Source organism: Meles meles, chromosome 5 (genome assembly GCF_922984935.1).
Source record: "Meles meles chromosome 5, mMelMel3.1 paternal haplotype, whole genome shotgun sequence".
In the NCBI taxonomy this organism is placed as follows: domain Eukaryota; kingdom Metazoa; phylum Chordata; class Mammalia; order Carnivora; family Mustelidae; genus Meles; species Meles meles.
The window spans coordinates 59,985,873-60,008,896 of NC_060070.1; the positions used below are offsets into that span (position 1 = coordinate 59,985,873).

Below are 23,024 nucleotides of genomic sequence, written 5' to 3' on the forward strand. Positions count from 1 at the left end.
AAAATGATCCTTAAATAAAACTCAAATAATAAATGATTAAAGTTTTTTTTATAAATTGAAAAGGAAATAGCACTGGTGAAATGGGCAAAGCCATAGCAGATATTACAACTTATCATAAGATGATAATGAAAAGCGTAATAATCCTGCAAATGTAAAAATTAGATTAATGGACATGAACACAACATTAAGAAATAGATCAATTATGTATAAAAGCTAGTATCTGAAGAAATAACCATCAAAAAGTAAAGTGAAGGAAAAGAATTTTAAGCAACTAGGCTGGTATAATCGAGTAGCAAGAATTTATTCCTCTCTAATCCTTACAGGAGACTCTATAATATGCCTCAGGGACATCAAAGAACTAAAAATGCAAAATCAGTAACAGAAACACTAATAGAAAGTAAAATTGAACATCAGTACTCTGGGAAAATAACTTTCTGTGAGATGTGAGGCTATGGAAGAAATCTCAAAGAAAAAGATAACCAAATTTGACTAAATGAAATGCAGAATCTCTCTGCAACAAAAAAGAGTAACAATTATTAAGGATTAAACAAGAGACTGGAAGAAAATGTTTGCACAAAACATAATAGACATTGTGTAGGGACTCAATATTATGTGCAGAGATGATCCCAATTGGTAAGAAAATAACATGACAATAAATTATTGAGCAAAACATATACATATTTTGTCTCACAGGAGACAAAATATTCTTAATAAAAATAGGAAATTATCATCTACTACTCAGCAAATAAATACAAATTAAAAATAAGACATTAATTTAGACTTATTGTCTTAGCCAAAAATGAGTGGGGAAATCAGGACATAATATTTATCTATGCTTTAGTTACTAGGACAAGATGGAAAGAATACAAAATGAAAACACATTTTCTGTACATGGAAGGGCGCAGAGGGTACAAGTAAGCTAAATGAAGTAAGTCAGACAAAGACAAATACTGAATGATTTCAAAACAAATGAAAAAATAAAACAGATACAGACTCATAATTACAGAGAGCAAACTGGTGGTGTCAGAGCTGTGAGAGGTGATAGGATGGGAGAAGTAGATGAAGGTGATTAAGAAGTACGAACTTCTTGTTATAAAATATGTAAGTCACAGGAACGTAAAGTACAGCATAGGGAATATAGCCAATATTATTGTAACAATGTTGTCTGGTGACAGATGGTAACTATACTTATGGTGGTGAGCATTTTGTAATGTATACATATGTCAAATCACTATATTGTACACATAAAACTAATGTAATATTTATATACTATGTTTCAATTAAAAATAATTTTTTAGGGGAGCCTGGGTTGCTCAGTTGGTTAGGCATCTGCTTTCAGCTCAGGTCACGATCCCAAGGTCCTAAGATCAAGCCCCATGTGGGCTCCCTGCTCAGCGGGGAGCCTGCTTTTCTCCCCCTGCTTCTGCCTGCCGCTCCCCCTGCTTATGCACAGTCTCTCACTCTCTCTCTCTCTGATAAGTAAATAATAAGAAAATCTTTTAAAAAATTTTAAAAATAAAAATAAATCTTTAAAAATCCTTATTCTGGGATGCCTGGGTGACTCAGTCGGTTAGGCTGCTGCCTTTGGCTCAGGTCATGGTCCCAGGGTCCTGAGATCGAGTCCCACATTGGGCTCCTTGTTCAGCAGGGAACCTGCTTCTCTCTCTGCTTCTGCCTACCACTCTGCCTGCTTGTGCGTGCACTCTCTCTAGTAAATAAATAAATACATATCCTTATTCTGTGTTCATGGTGTTATCGGTGGTGGGTACAGGTATGCTGATGTCAACAGAGAAGAGGAAGTGTTTTATAGCACTCTGAGTTTCAACAAAGGGCAATCAAAAACTTAACAAATTTTACAATTAAACAAAACATACTGATTAACTGGGATTTTCCTCTTTCAGATAAGTTGGCACTGCTGACATTTTGTTTCTTTAGGGAACAAGTTCCGTCTTCTAAAGAGTTTTCAAAAGGAGAAAATATTTCATCTTACCAACATAGCCTTTAAGAAATTCCAATTCTTAATAAAAAATATCAAAGTTAAACTAATTTACAATTAACAACGTATTCAACCAGATTCACAGTGGCCTCATTTTTAACCTGTACTTCAGCAATAACTACACAAAATGGAAAGTAGAAGAACAAATGTCGAGAACGATTCCTTAACCACTCATGCACTCCCTATATACAGTATTTACAGTAAAAGCAAGATAAAAAGAGCATAAATTGATTTGTACTTGAAATAAACCAAGGAACATGCCAAGGCATGAGAAGAAAGATATAAGAAAGCATGGTAAATGGTCATCACAGGACATTACATGTCTGTTCACGGAAAGTCACACTTTAAGCCTGAGTTATATTTTCACTTACAGTATGCTTTTTTCCCCCAAGATTTTTTCTTTATTTGAGAGAGAGCAAGCAGGAGGGGCAGAGGGAGAGGGAGAAGCAGACTCCCCACTGAGCAAAGAGTCCGATGCGGGGCTCAATCCCAGGATCCTGGGATCACGACCTGAGCCAAAGGCAGATGCTTAACCCACTGAGCCACTCAGGGGCCCCTGCATTACTCTAAGTTTTAGTATCAATGTTATTCCAAGATGCTGGATGGTGTGGACTTGTGTCTAAGTGGACTTAAGTGAGACCCAGAAGAGCATTCTGTTCCTCCATCTACATCTATAAGTGCTGCTCCCTGATGACCTAATCCTCCCTTCCCTACACTCTGCCAGGTGGGTGGTATTTTTAGTAATTAAAGTAGACATTCACAGGATAAATATGCACATGTTAGCACTTGGCATATTTGCTTTGTGATATCAGGTTAAACAAGAAATATGTTCTCAAAAGAACTAATTTGGTTACTTTCTCAACCCAGGGATCACCTCTTAACTCAGATACTATAGGTTATTTGCTTAATGTGATAGAGTATAATAGAAGAGCTGCAGGAGATTCACAGATTTTAAAATCCAGAGATCACATTTCCTGCCCTGGATGAAGTTTATAATTAATGGGGGGGAAAGAAGCTGGTACAGAAACACTAAAAGAGCACGAGCTGACCAGAAAAGGAGAACAAGGGCCCAGCATGAACTGCCAGGTCATGAAGAGGCTCTGAACTTCAACACCATTGCTGTACCCTCTCTCGCCAGGGCCAAGAATGTGAAGCGGGAAGATGAGGAGCGAGAACAACACTGACCACTGAGCAAATGTGCTTCAAACTTGATCTGTAACAGAGCCCAGAAGCAAAGCTGTCAAGCACCTTCCAAGGGCATCATCCTCAGATTCTTAAAATTAACTTTAAAAAAACTGGGATATAAGCCCATGATTTTCGGAGCTATACATGTATTTTCTGTACTATATATAACATATTAAGATATTAATTAACTTCAAGGGGTGCCTGGGTGGTTCAGTGGGTTAAGTCTCTGCCTTCAGCTCAGGTCGTGATCTCAGGGTCCTGGGATCGAGCCCCACACAGGGCTCTCTGCTCAGCAGGGAGCCTGCTTCCCTCTCTCTCTCTGCCCGCCTCTCTGCCTACTTGTAATCTCGGTCAAATAAATAAACAAAAATCTAAAATAAAATAAAATATTAATTAACTTCAAGCAGTGGCACATCGAATGAGATGCAAGGAGACTTCCTTCTCTGCTCCTGGCTATTTTCCTCATTAAAGAAAGGAAGCATGTCCTTGACCTCTTTTTGCCAACCTGTGTGTTCACATACTGCACACACACACATGAAGGACACACACACACACACACACACACAATGTGAAGGACTGGTCGACTTTAAACTAGATAGACCAAAAGATTTTCTTTTGTTACAAAGAGGCCCTTTCTCTTGGAACCAAAGCCAGCCTCATAGCTTCTATTTTTATACCTTTCAGGAGAATGGGAAACTCTCTGACCTCAGACTGAGCTGGATGACTGGCTCTATGATCTCACACCTTCTGGCATTTCCTCTTTCCTGATACTTACTATATTCTATTGTTAACTGTTTGACTGTCCATCCTCTCTGCTTGCCCCTAAGTTCCATAAGGGGCTGTACCTGTTGTGTTTGCCATGTACCCTGGAGCACCCAGCATAAAGCATAAAAAGGTCCTAAGAGTTTTTCAGACTCTTCTTTAGGTGACTAATACTTCCTGCAATGACCAGACTCAGAATTGTAGATTTCAAGGTGTCTTCCCTTTTGAAAAACAATAATCCCTATGTCAATGAATAAGAAAATATATTTTCTTGTCATAGTTCTCTTTCTCATCCTATTGGATGGTCATTTGAAGTTATGAGACAGCATCTCAAAGCTTCATCGGAGATAAATTTCTTGGAAACTTCTTATTCTCCTAGAAAGTTTACTGATTCCTATAAATTCACTAACTTTTCCCCATGACTATTCAAGAAATTTGGCACCTCTCACCCAGCTGGTAAAGGGGCACATCAGACTCATTTCTCTCTCTTTCCAGCAGTCTGGGGCAGAAGCCAGCCCAAGAATTCAGGACAGTCTATCATGGCCACACTAGAGAAATTCTATGAAAGACAAGGGGTAAATGTAGCTCTATCAAACCTGCTGGGAATAAGGCTCATGTGTTCCTCTGTTGTTCCAGTTTTCATAACTTCTTGCTTATTTAAAGAATCCCACTAGGCTTGGTCACCATCAAAAGCATAACAGTCTAGGTCAATGGTTCTCAAACTATGGTATGGATAAAATTTTTTGGAGAAAAATTTTCTGGAGAAATTTTTTGAAAATAACAGTTCATAGGCTCCACTCTTAAAGATTCTGTTCCAGTAGATATCAAATGTGGGCCTGGGCTTCTGTTTTCTTTTTTGTTGGGTGTTTGGTTTGGGGGCTCATTTTTAAACACTCCAAGAAATTCTGATGACTATAATCTACAGGCTACATATTGAGAGTCACTGGACTGGTCTGGGCTTTTCAAAGGCATAGAAAGATGAGAGAGGGAAGAAGGGAGAAGCGAGAGAGAAAACGTAGGTTAATATCACAAAATTGTTTGCCATTCAACAATGGTAAAGTCCTGAATTACAGCAAAGGCCAGAATGCATTACACTTTGTTCTGGGTCTGGACAGCCATGGACTTTTGTTAACTGTGGGCATCAGAAATGAGTTTTCTGTGAGGCACCATCTCTCCACTCATCCCAGCCTTTACACACTGGGCTTCCTTTCTGCTCCTCATCTTCCTAGAATTAAGTTACTTTGTCTTCTTGCTACCTGGCCAGCTATTCTAAATCCTTAACAGCCTTGGAAAATATGCCAACTTTCTGGGCTCCACTCAGCAGGACAACAGTCTGGGCCAGAAAGACACAAACAAGGCTGCAGCAGAGAATGCTCTCTTCCAATGGTTGTGGATGATGTGATATTCGGATCTTCCAATGGTTGTGGATGATGTGATATTCGGGTCTTCCAATGGTTGTGGATGATGTGATATTCGGGTCTTCCAATGGTTGTGGATGATGTGATATTCAGATGCCCTTCAGGACCAAGGCCCTCACTCCCCCAGCTGCCGGAAATGTTGGCTCCTGAAGGCTCAGAGCTCCAGGAATTGCCTGCCTTTGACTGAAGGAAGCTGCACCTCGTGCCTGGGTGTAGCCCATATCCAGTGACTAGTCAATGCAGGGAATGCCAATGACCAGCTAGCTCCCTTGCATGCAGAACAATTCTGAAGGGCCATTCCTGCTCCAAAGTTTCCTGCTCTTGAGGTCCCACTGTGCATATACTGAAGTTCAATTTCTCCCTCTGCATAATCCTGCTGCTCTCTCTCCCTGACAAGTGCTGCTCCCACAGCATTTCCCATAAACCTCCTGTCTGCAAACCTCACAGTCTATTTGCAAGGAATGTGACCGAAGATGCTGAACTTGCCTTTCTCAGTCAAGCACTGACAGCACAATGTAGTGGACCTCTGTATCTGACCTCCTGGGTAATCAGGAGGTCACTTAATTTCTCCAAGTGTGTCCTTCCTCAAGTATAAAATTCGAATACAGATGACAACAATACTTACCATTTCTGTTTTGCCAGGTTTTTATGGGAATTAAAAGAGAAAACATATATGAGAGTACTTTGAAACGAATGAAGAGCTATATAATACTATTAGCTAACATCACCACATCCTGGTTTACCACGTAGTAATCAAGGAAGAGGGGAGAAGGATGTAGGAAATCTACCAATATGATAGAGTTCATCTTACATACTGGGTGCTACTTTCACAAATTGACATATTTGTTACTAATCAATACAGCTAGGCACACAAGAAAGAAAGAAAGAAAGAAAGAAAGAAAGAAAGAAAGAAAGAAAGAGAAAGAAAGAAAGAAAGAAAGAAAGAAAGAAAGAAAGAAAGAAAGAAAGAAAGAAAGAAAGAAAACCAGGAGGTCTGGTGCGCATTACCACAATCCCGAAACTGAAACAGAAGACAGAACAATATTTGTTCACTGTTTCCATATGAAGAGAGCAACAGAGCAATTTCCACTCCTCTCTAAAGTCAGAATTCACATTTTTACACAATAAGTTACGCAATGAGTAATGGAATCTCTTTTACAACTTTGAAGAAGGAAACAAGTACATAAAATGAGGAATACTTTTCCAGGCAACTAAGTATTTTCCGGATTACCTTGATACTGTATCCACTAAAAAGAAAAGAAAAAAATATATACACAAATCAAGTTGAAAACGCTGTTAGTTCAAAAAGAGTAACTGGAAATTATCAATTCCAAAACTGTGCTTTTTATTAAAAACTACCAAATTACTGAGCCTTATCAAGAACTTATATGAGAAACAAAAATAATGTCCTGTATCCTCAGAAGGAGTGGCTAACAAACAGCTTAATCTAACAGATGGCTTTATTATCAGCAAAAGTCACAGAATGATTATAACTGGAAGGAAGCTGAGAGACCTATGAAATCTTCCAAGTTCAGTGATGCTCTGCTCTCAGAGAAACCACAGTTGAAATGAAGAGGCAAGACAAAGCCACATGAAATATTAGCCAAAACCCTTCTGTTTCTTATCAGAGCACTGAATGAATTACAGGCAGGCAGACAGGATTTCAGACCAAAGGGTGATCATGTGGGCTGGATCATTCCAGAAGGCTTCATGTCTCCCATATAGTGGGACGCTATGTTTCCCCATATAGTGTCTTCCCATATAATGGGAAGCTATAAATACCATGATTTCCTGTTAAGCCTGAAGAATCCTGAATGAAACATTTCCTTCATGCATGGAGAAAGTATTTTAAAACTTCAAACTTAAGACCAGTTTGCTGATTCAGTTTGGGTAGAACATTAATTCAGTGCTTATAACCCTTAAATAGTTCAAAGTAGAGGTTTTCGTGAAAAAGATAATTAGGCCCTGCTTGCTTAACAAATATCAAAGTCTTAATCTAACTCATGAAATCATGAGAACAGTGAAGAGCCGAGGCCAGATTTTGGGGGGAAGTGGGAAACTAGGCTTGTTTGTCAAAAATAATTTTATTGGGACCAAAGGATTCTACCTGGATACTAAAAATAGAAAACAGGCCCTAGCCCCTAGAAATAGGAGTCATTTTGCCTATTAAAATCAAGAGGACTTGGCGGGGGGTGGTTAGGGGTAGGAGGACACTGCAGGCCAGCTTCACTTAGTAAGATTCTGGAAGTTAGAGGCAGGTAAGCGCCTGCTTCAGGGTAAAAACCAGACTAAAATGGGCCCCAGAAGGCAGATCACAAACCAGGCGTCTAAGATTTGGAGTTTTCCGCCTGCCAGAACTTGTTAGCAATTCTTCTACCATTGGACCCTGCTCTGTAGATTAATATCCCCTGGCCACCATTTCTGTTTCCCCACATGAGGGATACTACAGATTTCAGCAGCAGATCACTGACTGCACCTAAGAAATGAAAAAGCAGTGAACAATCAGTGTTTCGGGAGAGTGATAATCAAGGCAGCTCTAAAGACACATTTGTTGAAGTTTTGGAAACTCACAGCCAGAGTGAGTCTCCATAACAGTGTTTAAAATTCCCAGGATAAATTTTCTGATTATTCTAGGCTTATTCCTTTTTTTTTAAAGTGCAAAATGGTGGTTTTATTAAAGCTTGCAGACAGGACCCTTGGGCAGAAAAAGCTGCGTTCCCCAGATTGTGAGAAGCAACTGATTAAATACTTTGGTGGGGGTGGAGGAATAAAGATAAGGGGAGTTTCTAGGCTTATTCCTAGACCAACCAAATATATCTTGGGGTGAAGGTAGGGGGAGTGATGCCATGCAACACAATAGGGCCACTGAGGGCCCATCTTATATCAATCAGTGTATTCTTCCTGGATGAGGAAGAATTGTTGACATCAAGACAGTGATTTGAGTTGACCACAGTGTCTGAGACTTTGTTCACTCATTCATTCACTCACTCATTCATTCACTTACATCCACTCATGCATTCATTCATTCATTCAATATCAAAGCAATGTGGTTCAGAATGTAAGCTCTAGAACCAAGTGCATAGGATCAATTGCTAGCTCTATCAGTTACTAACATTACACTTTCTTCACCTGTCAAAAGCAGTCAGTTATAGTATCTAACTCACAGGAATACAATGAGAAGTAAAAGATTGAATTCACATAATGAGCCTAGAATAGTGCCTGGCCCTAATAGACGCTTCATACATTTTAGCTATTATTATTCATTCAAAAACTAATGAGCACTAATTATGTGCCAAGCACTGTAAAAGGGGCCCATGGTCCCTTAGCACAAACCTATTCTACTTATGTTCTAATCCTAGTCATTAACTAGGAATGCAGGAGTCATCCTAAACCCCTTCCTCTCCCTCACTGCCCACCCCTAAAGATGTGGTCAAGTTCTTCTTATTAGACATGTCAGCTCCTTCCCTCTTTTCCAATCCTTACTATCACTGCCTGACTAAAACCTTCTCCAATTTCTTTTCTCAAATATTATAGTAATCTCCTGTGTGTCTCCCTAAGGCTAGTATTGTACTCATCCATTCCATTCTCCACTTTGATTCTAAATTGTCTTTCCAAAAACACATATCGAACAAAATCACTCACCTGCTGAAGTCTTCTGTAGCATGAAGTCACATATCCAACATGGCACATGGGACTTCGTGACATGGCCCAATCTGTCTCCCCAGCACTCACCCTGTGCCCATACTAACCAGGCTGACAGTACAGTGCTGATCTTTCTGCTGAGTCAACTATCCCTCCATCTGCCTGGCAGCTCCCCTCTTACATTGAGGGTCATTATTTAATCAATAAATACTTCCTAATACCTGCCACGATGTAACGCCTGTACCAAGGTCAGGAACCACAATGATGAAGAACACACTCAATCCTTTCTTTCTCATAGTAACTTTGAGGCCCTCGAGGGAGAAGTGAAATATGAAAACTGACGTAGAGTTGTCTCAGACTTAGCATTCTTTCCCCCACTAGTGGCATACCTTATGGAATTGTAGAAATTAAATATATTTTGGCATCCAGTCCAAAAGTACCTCACCAGACTTTAATCTTAACTGTAAACTGTGACACAGTAGATTTAGACATCACTAAATGACTTGTACAGCTGTGATGTGTTAGGAAAGACTGATTTGAACTCTAAAAAACAATAACCAGAAAGTTGTTTCAATACGGTATTATAAACTTATAGGCCATTAACTAGCCTCTCTGTTTTTATTTATTTATTTTTAAAGATTTTATTTATTTATTTGACAGACAGAGGTCACAAGTAGGCAGAGAGGCAGGCAGAGAGAGAGGAAGAGAAACAGGCTCCCCGCTGAGCAGAGAGCCCAATGCGGGGCTTGATTCCAGGGTCCTGGGATCATGACCTGAGCTGAAGACAGAGGCTTTAACCCACCGAGCCACCCAGGTGCCCCGCCTCTCTGTTTTTAAAAGGTAAGTAACTCTGACTGTCTGCCATTGTCTGGGGGTAATAAGAAGCTGGCGTTGTTTTGGTTTTTTTTTACATAGTTATTAAATAATATGAAATATGGTTAATTCAAACACTTTAAGAATCATGCCTTTCTAATTAATGCATTGCTAAATCACTCATTAAATAAAATGCTTACTGAATAAGCACAGCTTATTCATTATGCTGACACAGTTCATTCAAATCTGCAGAAACATATTGGAATGGAAGCTCTACCATGGACACAGATTTGTCAGACGGCCCATCTCCTTCATGGGATTTTCCAACCTTTCACACTAATGTTTATGGCCCTTTTCAGGAACATCATATCTTATTCACGACTATAACCAGGGCTCTGTGAAAAGTCTGGCACAGAGAAGGTGTTTGGTAATTGTTTGCTGGGCTGACCTCAGCTCAACTCAGCTCCAACAGAGATGCTGTCCTCTTCTCTACTGTGTCTTGAGACAGTGTACAGTCCTTTCTGAAGAGCCACTATCCAGCTGCAATGGAACCTATCAGCTTAAATATTTTAATATCTTCACTTCCAACAGGTATCTACCATCTTCAAATATTTTCATGTGGCACTAATTTCCTAAAGACAAACTGTCTAAAATACCTGAATTCAGAGAGTGACATTCAATCCCTATGTAAAATGATTTTTTTCTACCATACCATACCATGTCATACCAGTGAAAGTAATAACATACAGTTTTTACTTAATTTTCTCTTGGGTCTCTGCAGCAAAGCACATGATTTGAATATTTATCTTACATCAGCCTAGTGACCCTAGCTGGTAGGCGGTACCATCAGTCACTTTAAGAAACTGAAAACTTGAACTGTTACTTCCTATACCACCAGTCCCAGTTTAGCAGCGCAAGAACTTTACATCTTAGTCTTACTTTACACACACCCAGAGCAAACCTCACTTTTCAAAAGTTCATTAACAAAGCCTCACAATTAAACGAGCAGCGCTGTGAGTCATTTTTGGATACCCCTGTGGAAATAACAACTCCTCCCTTTGCTGAGAAACGCCTTCAAGAAGTGCATGAGAACCACAGGAAGTAATACAGATCTCAGCTATTGTCAGAGAAGTCTAGAATTCCCTCAGGACCATGTGGTTCTCGAAGTTACCTTGCCACTATTTCTTGTCTTCATTCTTCCAAAAAATAAAGTCTTTTTATGTGGGCTTGGAAGGAACTATTTCATGCAATATCAATTTCTCTGTATTTTCTGGCTCCCGTGTCCCATTGTCAGGTTCAACTTCAGAAGTACCCATTCCAGTGTTTTTGAGAAAGTGCAACCTAAAATTGGGAGCAACCAACACCTGGGTGGCTCAGTTAGTTAAGCGGCATACTCTTGATTTCTGCTCAAGTCATGATCTCAGTGTCCTGAGATCATGCCCTGAGTCGGGCTCTGCACTGGGCGTGGATCCTGCTTGAGAGTCTCAGTCTCTCTCTCTCTCTCTTTCCCCCCATCTCCCCCCGCCTCACTCTCTCATAAGTAAATGAAGGAAGGGAGGGAGAGAACAGGTGATCACAGCGAAGTAATGTCCCTGGTAATTCAGAAGACCTTCAGCCTCTCGACTTAAAACCAAAGTAGTCATAGGTGCACACTTAGTAAGGAAAGCCTATCAACAGGTACCTGAAATAATTTCTAAGAAGCCCTAAATGTCCCTTGCCTATTGGGAGTGGGGGAAAGGCACCCCGCTGTACATGAGAAACCCAGGGCCAAGTACCCTAAGGCGCGAGGCAGCAGCATGAGACCTCGGGCCAGACCCGAAATCCCCCCCCAAAGCCACCCCTCGAGGCCCCAGCGAGCGAGGCCACCCCGGCGTCCCCCGCGGCTCTCCGCACAGCCTAGCGGGGCGCATCCTCGCTCCTGGGGCAGTTAAGGAGAGAAAATCAGGTACAAAGGCGAAAAACGAACCAGGAACAGGACGCAGCGTGCGAACCAAGAACGGCACGGGTCCCACGCTGGGAGTCGTGAGACGGAAGGAAACCTGTTGCGAGACTCCTGGCGGCGAGGCTCCCGGCGCCTCCCGCTGCCGGGACTGGGCTGCTGCTCAGTCGCCCGAGCTCCGCGCCGCAGCCGCCGCGTCTGGACACCACCCGCCCAGCCCCTGGTGTCAGCAGCGCCCACAGCTGGGGGAGCAGGCCCCGCCCCGGGACGACTGCGCCGGCCGCCCGCGCGCCCCTCCCCGCCCCGCCCGGAGTCCGTGCGTCCCGAGAGCTGGCGGTCTGTCCCGGCCCGCTCGCGCCGCCTCCGCTCTCCTGGGAGCCCACAGGCGCTCTCCGCGGGCTGCCCGAGGCACCTCATCGGCTCCCCCATCTCCGCGCGGGGAGGGGGCCCAGAGGTCCCGGACTTTCCCCAGGAATCCCCCTGGCGCTGGTGACGTTTGCCGGCCGCTGCGTTGGGCGCGGCGCGGACGCGCGCGGCGGTTCTGGGTGTGGGTGTGACCGCGCGAGGCTGGGGCTGGCGGCCAGGCGGCGGGCTGGGAAGCTAGCACCGTCTTGCCAGAGTCTCCTCGGACTCACCCCTTTCAAGTGTCCCTGAGACCCAGCCGGGTTCATTCATTCAGTCAGAACCGACGGAGAGTCCGCTCAAGGACTGGGGATACTTTCCTGGTTAAAAGTAGCGCCGAGACCCTGTCCTAGACGGCCTGGCATTCCAGTGCGGAAAGATAAACGGATAAAGGTTGTATTATGCGAAATGGTGGTATCTCGAAAAACAAGACTGAGGCTCAAAAGTTAGGAAATACTAAAAAACAAAAAACAAACAAAAAAAAAACCCAAAAACAAACAACCCCCCCCCAAAACAAAACAACCCTCATTGATGGGGAGTTTCAGAGAAATGCAGAAGCCAACTGAGAGTTCCCAATGGCTGAAGCAAGAACAATTTGAGAAAATTAATTAACAAATAAAGTGGTATTAGACTGCAATCCAAAGTAAAAAGAAAATCCATGAGTTTCTTATAAGTAGTTGAATGAATAAATAAATGGTGGAGAGGAGATAAATCTCCCCTGCAGAAGAATTTGTAAAAATTTATGTGAACGTGACTTCTCACTCCTTAAGTATGGGGTGCTCAAAGTGACGAATCCCAAAATGTAAGGTATGGAAGGGGGGAAAAAAAGTAACTTCATAGTGGAGACACCTAAAAAACAGGGCCTCAGCCAAATGATCAAGGTCAACATTAACAGTCATAAATATATCATTGTTAGTATAAGCACTTGATATGTGATGAAAATGTCAGTTTACCTCTGTGGCCTTCCTCCCCAGGCCCATAACCCCAGTTTATCATAAGGAAAACATCCAACAAAGGAACATCCTGCAAAATACCCCACCAATATTTCTCTACACTGTCAATGTCATCAAAAACAAGGAAAGTCTGAAAAACGGCCACAGCCTAGAGGAGGCTAAGGGGACATTACACCTAAATGTGTGTAGTATCCTGAATGGGATCCTACAACAGAAAAAGGCCATTGGGTAAAAACTAAGGAGAGGTCACCTAAGTGGCTCCGTCCATTAAGAGTCTGCTTCCTGATTTCAGTTCAGGTCATGATCTCAGGGTTGTGAGGTGGAACCTTGGAGGGTGCTCCCTTTAGCAGGAAGTCTGATTGAGATTCTCCATCTACCCCCCCGACCCCCGCCAAGTTCCTGCTCTTGATCTCTCCCTCTCTCAATAAATAAATTAATCTTTCAAAAAACTAATAAACTCTGAATAAAGTATGGACTTTCATTAGCAGTACAGTATCAAGATTGGTTCATTAGTTGTGATGATATGCCATACTAATTGTAAGATTATAATAGTAGAGGAAAATGGGAACAAGGTTTAGGAGAACCCTCTATACTATCCTTGCAGTTTTTCTGTAAATCTAAAATCATTCCAAAACATGAAATTAATTTTAAAAGTAAAGCAAAATAAGAGAGATGAGGGGTGTTATAATAAACTAAAAACAAAACAAAACAAAACAAACAAAAAAACGGGTTTATTCCAAAGGCCTCTGAGATAAAACAGTGTGAGGGAGGAAACGATGTAGCTATTTGAGTTATGACTATTTCAACCAGAGAGATCTGCAGATGTAAAGGCCCTGAGGCAGTAGGATGCTTGGCTTCTAGGAGTAGGGTCAGTGTGGTTGGAACAGAATGATTGGGAGGGTGTTGGAGCTAGGGGTGGAGAACAGAGTATGTAGGGCCTTGGTGGTCATGATAGTTTTAATACTTTACCTTGATTGAGAAAGGAAAACATCAAAGAATTTTTAGTAGAAGGGTAACCTGATATGGCTTTTTTTTTTTTTTTTTTTTTTTTTTTTTTTAACTGTTGTGTTGACAAATTAGAGAAGAGGATGGAAGAAGCCCAATTTTGCAAATTCTTCTGCAGGGGAGATATATATCCTCTACACCATTATAGATTCAGTCTATAGAATGAGTAAAGCAAATTGCTCTCCCTAGTATGGGTGGGCCTCATCCACTCTGTTGAGGGCCTGAATAGAACAACAGGCTGGGGAAGGGAGAATTTGTCCTCTTTGGGCCTGTTTTTGAGCTGGGACATCAGTTTTTTCCTGCCTTCAGACTTGCCCTCAAACTGGAAGTGACACCATTTACTCTCCTGCTTCTCAGGCATTTGGACTCAGACAGGAATTATACCACAGACTTCCCTGGGTCTCCATCTTGCCGACTACAGATCTTGGAAGTTCTCAGCCTCCATAATATATGTTTCATTCATATATATAAGATTCTGTTTCTCTGACAACCCTCACTGATTCAAACCCCCAGCAGTACAGCTGGTAAGAAGTGGGCAGGTTCTGGATATATTCCCAAGGAGATGCTGACAAGACTGGCTGATTAACTGAATGTAGGACATGAGAGAGTAAAAAGGATCAGGATGAGCAATTAGAAGAAAAGAGGTTCCATATGCTAACTGGGAAAGACTGCTTGAGAAGTAAGTCGTGAGGTTGGGGTAGAGGAGGAAAGGGTTGCTAGGGACTGAGTTCCATTTTGGACACTTTAAGTTTGGAGTTGCCAAGAAGGCATTTAGATAGATGAGTCTAGGATAATGCTATTAATGGGGAGTGTTTAGCATATAGGTGATGTGCAGATAGAATTTATTTACTTATTTATTTATTTTAACGATTTTATTTATTTATTTGACAAAGAGACAGAGACACCAAGAGAGGGAACACAAGCAGGGGCAGTGGAAAAGGGAGAAGCAGGCTTCCCACCTAGCAGGGAGCCCGATGGGGTTGCGGCTCTATCCCATGGTCCTGGAATCATGACCTGAGCCAAAGGCAGATGCTTAACAACTGAGCTACCCAGGTGCCCCCAGATAGAATTTAAATGTGTGAAATCTCAGCCCAGGACTCTCTGAAAGTCCAAGATCAGGAAGATGAAGAATCAAAAAAGGAGAATGAGAAGGTATAATCAGTGATATAGGAGTTAGACTAACAAACAGTGGTATTCCATAAGCCAAATTAAAACAATGTTTCAAGAATTACTAACTCTAGGGCACCTGGGTGGCTCAGTGGGTTAAGCTGCTGCCTTCAGCTCAGGTCATGATCTTGGGGTCCTGGGATCGAGTCCCGCATCTGGCTCTCTGCTCAGCAGGGAGCCTGCTTCCCTCTCTCTCTCTCTGCCTGCCTCTCTATCTACCTGTGATCTCTCTCTGTCAAATAAATAAATACAAATCTTTAAAAAAAATAAAAAAATAAAAATTAAAAAAAAAAGAATTACTAACTCTATCAAATGCTGCTAAAGTGGGTAAAATTAGAACTGAAAACAGCTATGGGCTTGGCCACCTGGAAGTCATTGGCACACTTGCTAAGAATGTTGGTGATGGGGCGCCTGGGTGGCTCAGTGGATTAAGCCGCTGCCTTCGGCTCAGGTCATGATCTCAGGGTCCTGGGATGGAGCCCCGCATTGGGCTCTCTGCTCCGTGGGGAGCCTGCTTCCTCCTCTCTCTCTCTGCCTGCCTCTCTGCCTACTAGTGATCTCTCTCTGTCAAATAAATAAATAAAATCTTTAAAAAAAAAAAAAAGAATGTTGGTGATGAGTAGTGATCAAAGCCTGTCTGGATTGGGCCCAGAGAGAATGAAAAGAGTAAATGGAGACAGAAAATGGGCCAATAGCTGGAAGAAATATATGGTCAAGAGAGAGATTTTTATTTTTGATTAGAAGATATGCCTGTTTGTATGCTCATGGCCATGAGCTAAAAGAGAAGGAAAAGTGATGATTCCGAGGAGCAAAGATCATTGTTGTAGCAATGTTCTTGAATAGATGAGCAGGAGTGGGATCCAATGCACAAAAGGAATATTGGGATTAAATTGGAGAAAATAAAGAAAATAGAATTCTTTTCTGATAGCTGGAGGGGAGGCAGAACATATGCACACAGATGCTGGTAAATGTGGAGGCAGAAAAATGTTTTATCAATGACAAAGCAAGGTTATCAATGGAAAGAGAAGAAGTTTGAGAAGAGGATAGAAAGTATGAAATATCATCCAGGGACAGTGAGACGGTAAATAGACTTTGAAAATATAGTCAGATTAACACTAAGGGTTCATTCGAAGTCAGGGACCATGATATGAAGGGAGGCCAGTTGGTAGAGTTGTGTATTCTCACCAGCCTCATTTGCCTGTTTGGGTTCAAATAAAGCTAGGCAGAGGTCCAGATACAACAGAAACAACCAGAGTTTGGAGTTGCCAGCTGAATATGATGGAGGAGAGAGGGACAAGAGCGTGGAGCATCTATGCAAGGGAATGATTATAAGGAAGGGACATGGCATTTAAACGAAGGAGAGAAGAGAGGACATGAACGATGGTGTTGAGGCAGAGTGAAAAGGTGTTAATTTAATGGATGGGAGGCTCCAGCGTGTCAAGGAATTGTGCAGTGGGGGATTAGAGAGATTCAGTTGGAAAATGCAAGTTGGTTATCAGAGAGTGGGATCTTTGAGACTTAGATGCTGAACAGCTGAAGATACTGATAATAACAAAGTCTAGACTGACCTGGGCTTTCTGCAATTGCTATGCCCACCACCTTCTAGGCTCCCAGGTAGGTCTCCTATGTTTTATACTTTTTTTTCTGGAAAACTTGGCTCTCACCTCCAGTGCAGATTTTTTGAACCATGAGTATGGACAAGGACTTTAGGATAAACCCAAATAAAGCAGGACAAGCGCTTGGAGAGGGCCATAGCAGCTAAAGAAATGAAGTCCTGTCCTCGGTATACACCATTTTGTATCCTCCTGCCATCCCAAATTTGAAGCGCTGATAAACCCACTGAATCTGAGGATTGGCAGGTCATCTAGCCCAGCCACCCCTCTCAAGTACAACTCCTCCACCACCCTCAGTGAACAGTCATTTATTATCCCCACACCGTGTAGCAATCCCCAACCACCATTTCTCTTCGCCATACTAGTTTGCAAACCCCTTGAGGACGTATGTTTCACCTGTCTTTTTTGTGTGTGATACAATATATGTGACATAAAATTTACCTTTGTCATCATTTTAAAGTGTAAAGTTCAGCTCCAAAAGTACATTCGCATTGTCATGGAAGCATCACCACCCATTTCCAGAATTTTTTATCTAACCCCCCAGCTGACAACTCTGTACCCATTAAACACTTAATTCTCCAATCCCCCACTTCCCTGCCCCTAGCTGCCACCACTCTACTTTCTGTCTCTATGAATTTGACTACTCTAGACATTCCTGTCAGCGGAATGGCACAATCTTGGTCCTTTCATAACTGGCTTGTTTCACTTGGCATAATGGCTTCAAGGTTTATCTATGTTACAGCATGTGTGTCTGAATCTTTTTCCTTTTAAAGGCTGAATAATATTTCTTTTTCAGTCATTGCTTTCATTTCTCTGGTGTCTATACCCAGAAGTGGAATTGCTGGATCCTATGGTAATTCTCTGTATAATTTTTTTTTGTCGTATCATCACACCATTTTTCACAGAAGCTGCACTGTTTCACACTTACACTAGCAAAGCACAAGTGTTCTGATATCTCCACCTCCTTGCCTCACTTTTTACTTCTTAGAACCTGTCTCCGATTTCCTCTCTTCATGACACTGGACGGAGAGAGAAACTAGACACATGATGTCGTATAAGTAAACGAACAGCTGTCCTAAACCCTGTTGAAAAGGGAAATGAGATTAAATGACTTGGCAAGCCCCACCTTGCACATCTTGTTTTAGATTCACATTGTCCCCTATTGTAGCCATAGGTAGCTATTTAAATTAATTAAGATTAAGCAAAAATTTTAATTCAGTTTCTCAGTCTCAGTGACATTTTCAGTGCCCAACAGCCACCATAACGAGTGGTTATTAGGTCCGCCCTATTGGACTGCAGAGAGTAGAACATCACGGTGAACATTACCAGTTCTTTGGTTACTATATTGGGCAGTGCTTTCTAGATCCTGCTAGTGCCCTGTGCTTTGTCCCACAAATCATATTTGGATAGGTTTTTCCAGAATTGGACAGCTTAAAATTTAAGATAAAGGTCTTTCTTTGAGGAGGGAAGAAATATGCTATCTAAAAAGTCTAAGGCTCTTCATATATTAGAGCCTGCCATGCAAGGTCTCAAATTTTTGTGTTTAAATATTAGATTTGGACTTTTCCGTGATTATGTGGTTCTGTTGCTCTAGATGATTACCTTGATGAACATAGATTTGCTAAATTGGGTAAGTCTTTATGTCACTCAAAATAGTTATCTACTAAACCATTGGTTTCAAAAAATATTTTTAGATTCAGAATGGAGGTTATATTTCCACTTACTACTTTTACCCAAAGCTTAACACAATACCTACGACATTAGAGACTCTTAATAAATATTTGTTGAATGATGGGTGAATGAATGACAAAAGTAAGCACTAAGCTGAACTTCAGGACACTGAACTAACGTTCAGGACACTAAGATAATATTTTAGAGGGTGACACCCTGGTATAAAGAGATTGAAGAATATGGATCTAACACTTTTTTTTTTTTTTTAAACAAAACAGGGATTTTAAGCCATGTTCTTTTCTCTCATTGTTTAAAAAGTAGCTCAAAAATTCCTGGAAGGATCTTGCCTAGTGCATGTTTATAAAGCTTCAACTCTTTTATAAACACTAGCCACCAATGAATATAATAACAAGAAAAAACAAAGAATTTTATTAAATCTTTTTTAAAGATTTTAATAATGTCAGCATGTGTGAGCATACCTTCTGTTTGCCCTTCAGGTTTGCTTTCTACCTGCTTCCATTCTGCTTTCTACCCTGGATGGTGGATCTTAAGGAACGATTGCTACAGGCTCCTCCCTTTGGCTTGCCTTGGGCTTAGCGAAGAGAAAGATCTAGCAGGAGAGCAGAAGCAGGGGATGAGGTTGAGAATTTATTCCAAGCAGAAGGACTATCTGTGTTCCTAACAGAAGGTCACTATTCCTCTAAGATGGTCTGTTGTACATGATTCCCTCTCCTTCCTGGTTCTGAAAACCTCTCCCTACTCATGGTTCTCAGGCCTGGAGTATGACAGCCTGAGAGTCCCTAAGATTTCCACTCTGCCTATACCATTATAATATTACCTTTATTTAGAAACCTTCATTGAATTACCCTAATTTGAACATGTCTCTGTTTCATGGTGGGAACAGCCATCCTTAATCCGCTAGACTGGAGTGTATAAATCCCTGCTTTGAAACTTTTATACCTACAGTCTCTACAAAAATATTCCCTGATAATATTAGCATCTCTTTATTTCAATCTACCGGTTAGCTTTTTGAAGAAACCATGTTGTCTGTCATATAATATAAATTTTTCTCCAGTATACTCAGACTAGAAAAATATTCTGACTCATAGGCACATCTTCTTGCATATATTTTCTCTACATAAAATATTGATTGTGGAAATATATAAAGAAGATTATAAAATAAATAGGTTAGTGTTTAAGATATTAAATATCTAGATACTAGATGATTTCTAGATATGAGAAAATCTGTACCTCAGCACTGCAAACAAACTCATTACGCAAAATACACAGTTTACCAGAAAATATAGTTTCTAACCTTTCCCTATACACTGAATGTTTGTGTCTGCCAAAAATTCGTATGTTGTAACCTAATCCCCAATGTGATGATATTAGGAGGTGGGGCCTTGGGAGGTGATTAGGTCATGAGGATGGAGCCTTCAAGAATGGGATGCATGCTCTTATACAGAGGCCCCAGAGAGCTCTCTTGCCTCTTCCATCATGTGAGAACACAGCAAGCAGACAGCCATCTGTGAACCAGGAGGCAGGCTCTCACTAGATACCAAATCTGTTGGCACCTTGATCTTGGGACCTCCCTGTCTCTGGAACTGTGACAAAGTAAACTTCTGCTATTTATAAGTCATAAAGTCTCGTGTATTTTTGGTATAGCATATAGCTTACATGGACTAAGACACACTTTGAAAGCTCAATATTTGAAGGTACAATTATTAACAGACATCAGCTCATTTAAAAATATATAAATCCCATAATGCTAATACTTATATTAAAGATAACTGGGGACTCCTGGGTGTTTCAGTCAGTTAAGCATCTGTCTTCGACTCAGGTCATGATCCCAGAGCCCTGGGATCGAGTCCTGCATTGGGTCCTTGCTCAGCGGGGAGCCTGCTTTCTCCGTCTGCCTGTTGCTCCCCCTCTCTCTGACACAAATAAGTAAAATCTTTAAAAAAAATAAAATACAGATAACTGAAACATATTGCTCAGTTACAACGTGCCAACTACTATGCTAACACTTTCATATGTTATTTAATTCTCATTACAAATTTATAAGGGGTGTACAATTCAACCTCATTTGACGGAGGAAATGAGCCTTAAAATCTCCTGCCCGCTGCCCCAACACCAGGAGGCAAAGGATCCTAGATTCAAATCCTCGTGTCCAACACAAAAGTCCATGTTCTTAAGAATTAAGAATCCAGGGGCAAATGGGTGGCTCAGAGGGTTAAGCCTTTGCCTTCTGCTCAGGTCATGATTCCAGGGTCCTGGGATCCAGCACTGCATCAGGCTCTCTGTTCAGAGGGAGCCTGTTTCTCCCCCTCTCTCTCTGCCTGCTTCTCTGCCTACTTGTGACCTCTGTCAAACAAATAAATGAAATCTTAAAAAAATTAAATAAAATAAATTTTTAAAAAAGAATTAAAAATCCAAGAACAGTATTAAAGACCACAGAACCAAAAAATAAGGACTATCTGAAGCAAATTTCTCTTATCGTGTTACCTACACTCAAAGAGTGATGTCTAAATCTAAATAAGCTTAGAAAAATTACTAAAAAGAAAGAAAGAAAAGAATGCAACAGATAACTCCTAGAAAAGCAAATTTCTTATTGTATAGTAAGCTTATTTTTCTGCGCACGGTACACAAGGAGAAGTAGAAAATTAGCGGTGAAAATGGACTATTTGGGTGTTAGTTAAATCTTCCTGCCTATAATTCTTGAAATGACATGGCTGTATTTTTACTTTAACCCAAATTGCAATTAAGTGAAAACTTCCCTCTGATATATTGGTATACTTGCAAGAGGGTTGGAGGTGAGCATGTACAGATGTTCTATGTGTACAAATAGAACATGATCTGTCAAAGAGAATGAGCTAGGGGCGCCTGGGTAGCTCAGTCCTTAATCGCCTTGGATCAAGCCCCACATCAGGCTCCCTGATATGTAGGAAGACCGCTTCTCTCTCTCCCACTTGTGTTCCCTCTCTCACTGTCTCTTTCTCTGTCAAATAAATAAACAATCTTTAAAAAAAAAAAAAAGAGAGCGAGAGAGACAGAGAGAGAATGGACTAAAAAAATAACAGGTCTAGAGATAGTATAATTGATCTGCTTAATGGCTCTCAATGATTTTTCTGCAACTGTGATTTTGCAAAACATGTTGCAAAACTATTTTAAGATGAGACTTACTCAATACTCACTTCTGGTAAACCCCTTTTTGCACCACTGCCCTGTCCTGCGGAACTGATAAAAGTGAAACAGAAAAGCATAAACAGAATGTTACAAATAAGCCATGCCTTTTAATAATAAAATAATGGTTTCGTGATGAGCCTTTACAAGACCAGTGCTCTAACCCCTGAGCTATGGAGCCTTCTCCCAGTGATGAGCCTTTAAATATTGGTTTTGAATTGGAACAATTAAATTTGTTCTCAACTAGCATAATTTTCACAGACTAAACATTTTTATAATCCATATTTTGTTCATTTAGATGAATTTGTGCCATTCATTTAGAAACCGTGTTTTTCTACACCAAAAAGCCTTACCTTGGGGCTGAGACATGATTTTCTTCTCTTTTTCTTCATTCATTTCGTCCTCTTCTTGCAGCTCCATGACATCGTCTTACTTTTCCCTTTAACACAGTCTTCAAAAGGACTGAGTCCTTCCTCAAAAATGATTTATAATTTCTGTGAGTGCATGGACAATGGCCAGCATCCTTCCATGACCATAAGGAAAATTTAGAAGTACAATATTGGCACCACAAAAAACAAACAGGTCTCAAATGGTGAATATGTTTTAAAGATGAGCTTACTAGAAGTGACACTGTGAGAACAGATTGAAGTCTCAGCAGTAAACTCACAGATTGAGGGGACAGTCCTCTTGTGGATGCCTCCTCTTGGAATGATGATCTTGTTGAGGAGACCCTGGGGAAGCTGACAGATGTTCCCCTCAGTCCTCAGCTCCTTACCTTACTTATGTGCCCGGAGCATGAATAGGAATCTTTGGTGGGAGCTGACAGGGCCTTGCATCACTAAGTCTCAGTGTTGAAAGCAGGCCACTCTAGCTGATTTCTTTAAACCCTATTTTCTACAAGTTGGTGATAGGCATAGTCAATTATGAAACAGGAACTTTTGCCACAATTCTACATCCCTAGTCACAAAGAAACATTTACAAAACAAATGCCCCCAGGCAAATTGGAATTCATGATTGATTACAATGCAAATGTGGGTGTTGCCTATAATCTATTCATGCCTTATTTTTTTCAGGGTCCTAGGACATCATTTCTCCAATTTAAGTAGTGAGTAGACCCCTCTTCAAGGAAAAAAAAAATGACACTCAGTTCTGACAAATGTAATGTAATATAATGTAATGTCTAATGTAATGTAATGTAATATAAATATAGTGGTACTTACATAAACGTGGTATAAATTCCTTATGGGGACAGCCTCATTAGAAAACTATAAAATT

At 41.0% G+C, this 23,024-nt stretch overlaps 1 protein-coding gene across 1 annotated transcript in view; it reads right to left on the bottom strand.

Annotated features, from left to right (window-relative positions):
• The window catches only part of STX11 (syntaxin 11), a 36,472-nt gene extending 24,433 nt beyond the window's left edge, over nucleotides 1-12,039 (bottom strand). Inside the window, exon 1 of the mRNA XM_046004170.1 lies at nucleotides 11,783-12,039. The gene's annotated coding sequence lies outside the window, so the exon portion shown is untranslated. The remainder of the gene's footprint in view (nucleotides 1-11,782) is intronic.
• Between the last annotated feature and the right edge of the window lie 10,985 nt (nucleotides 12,040-23,024).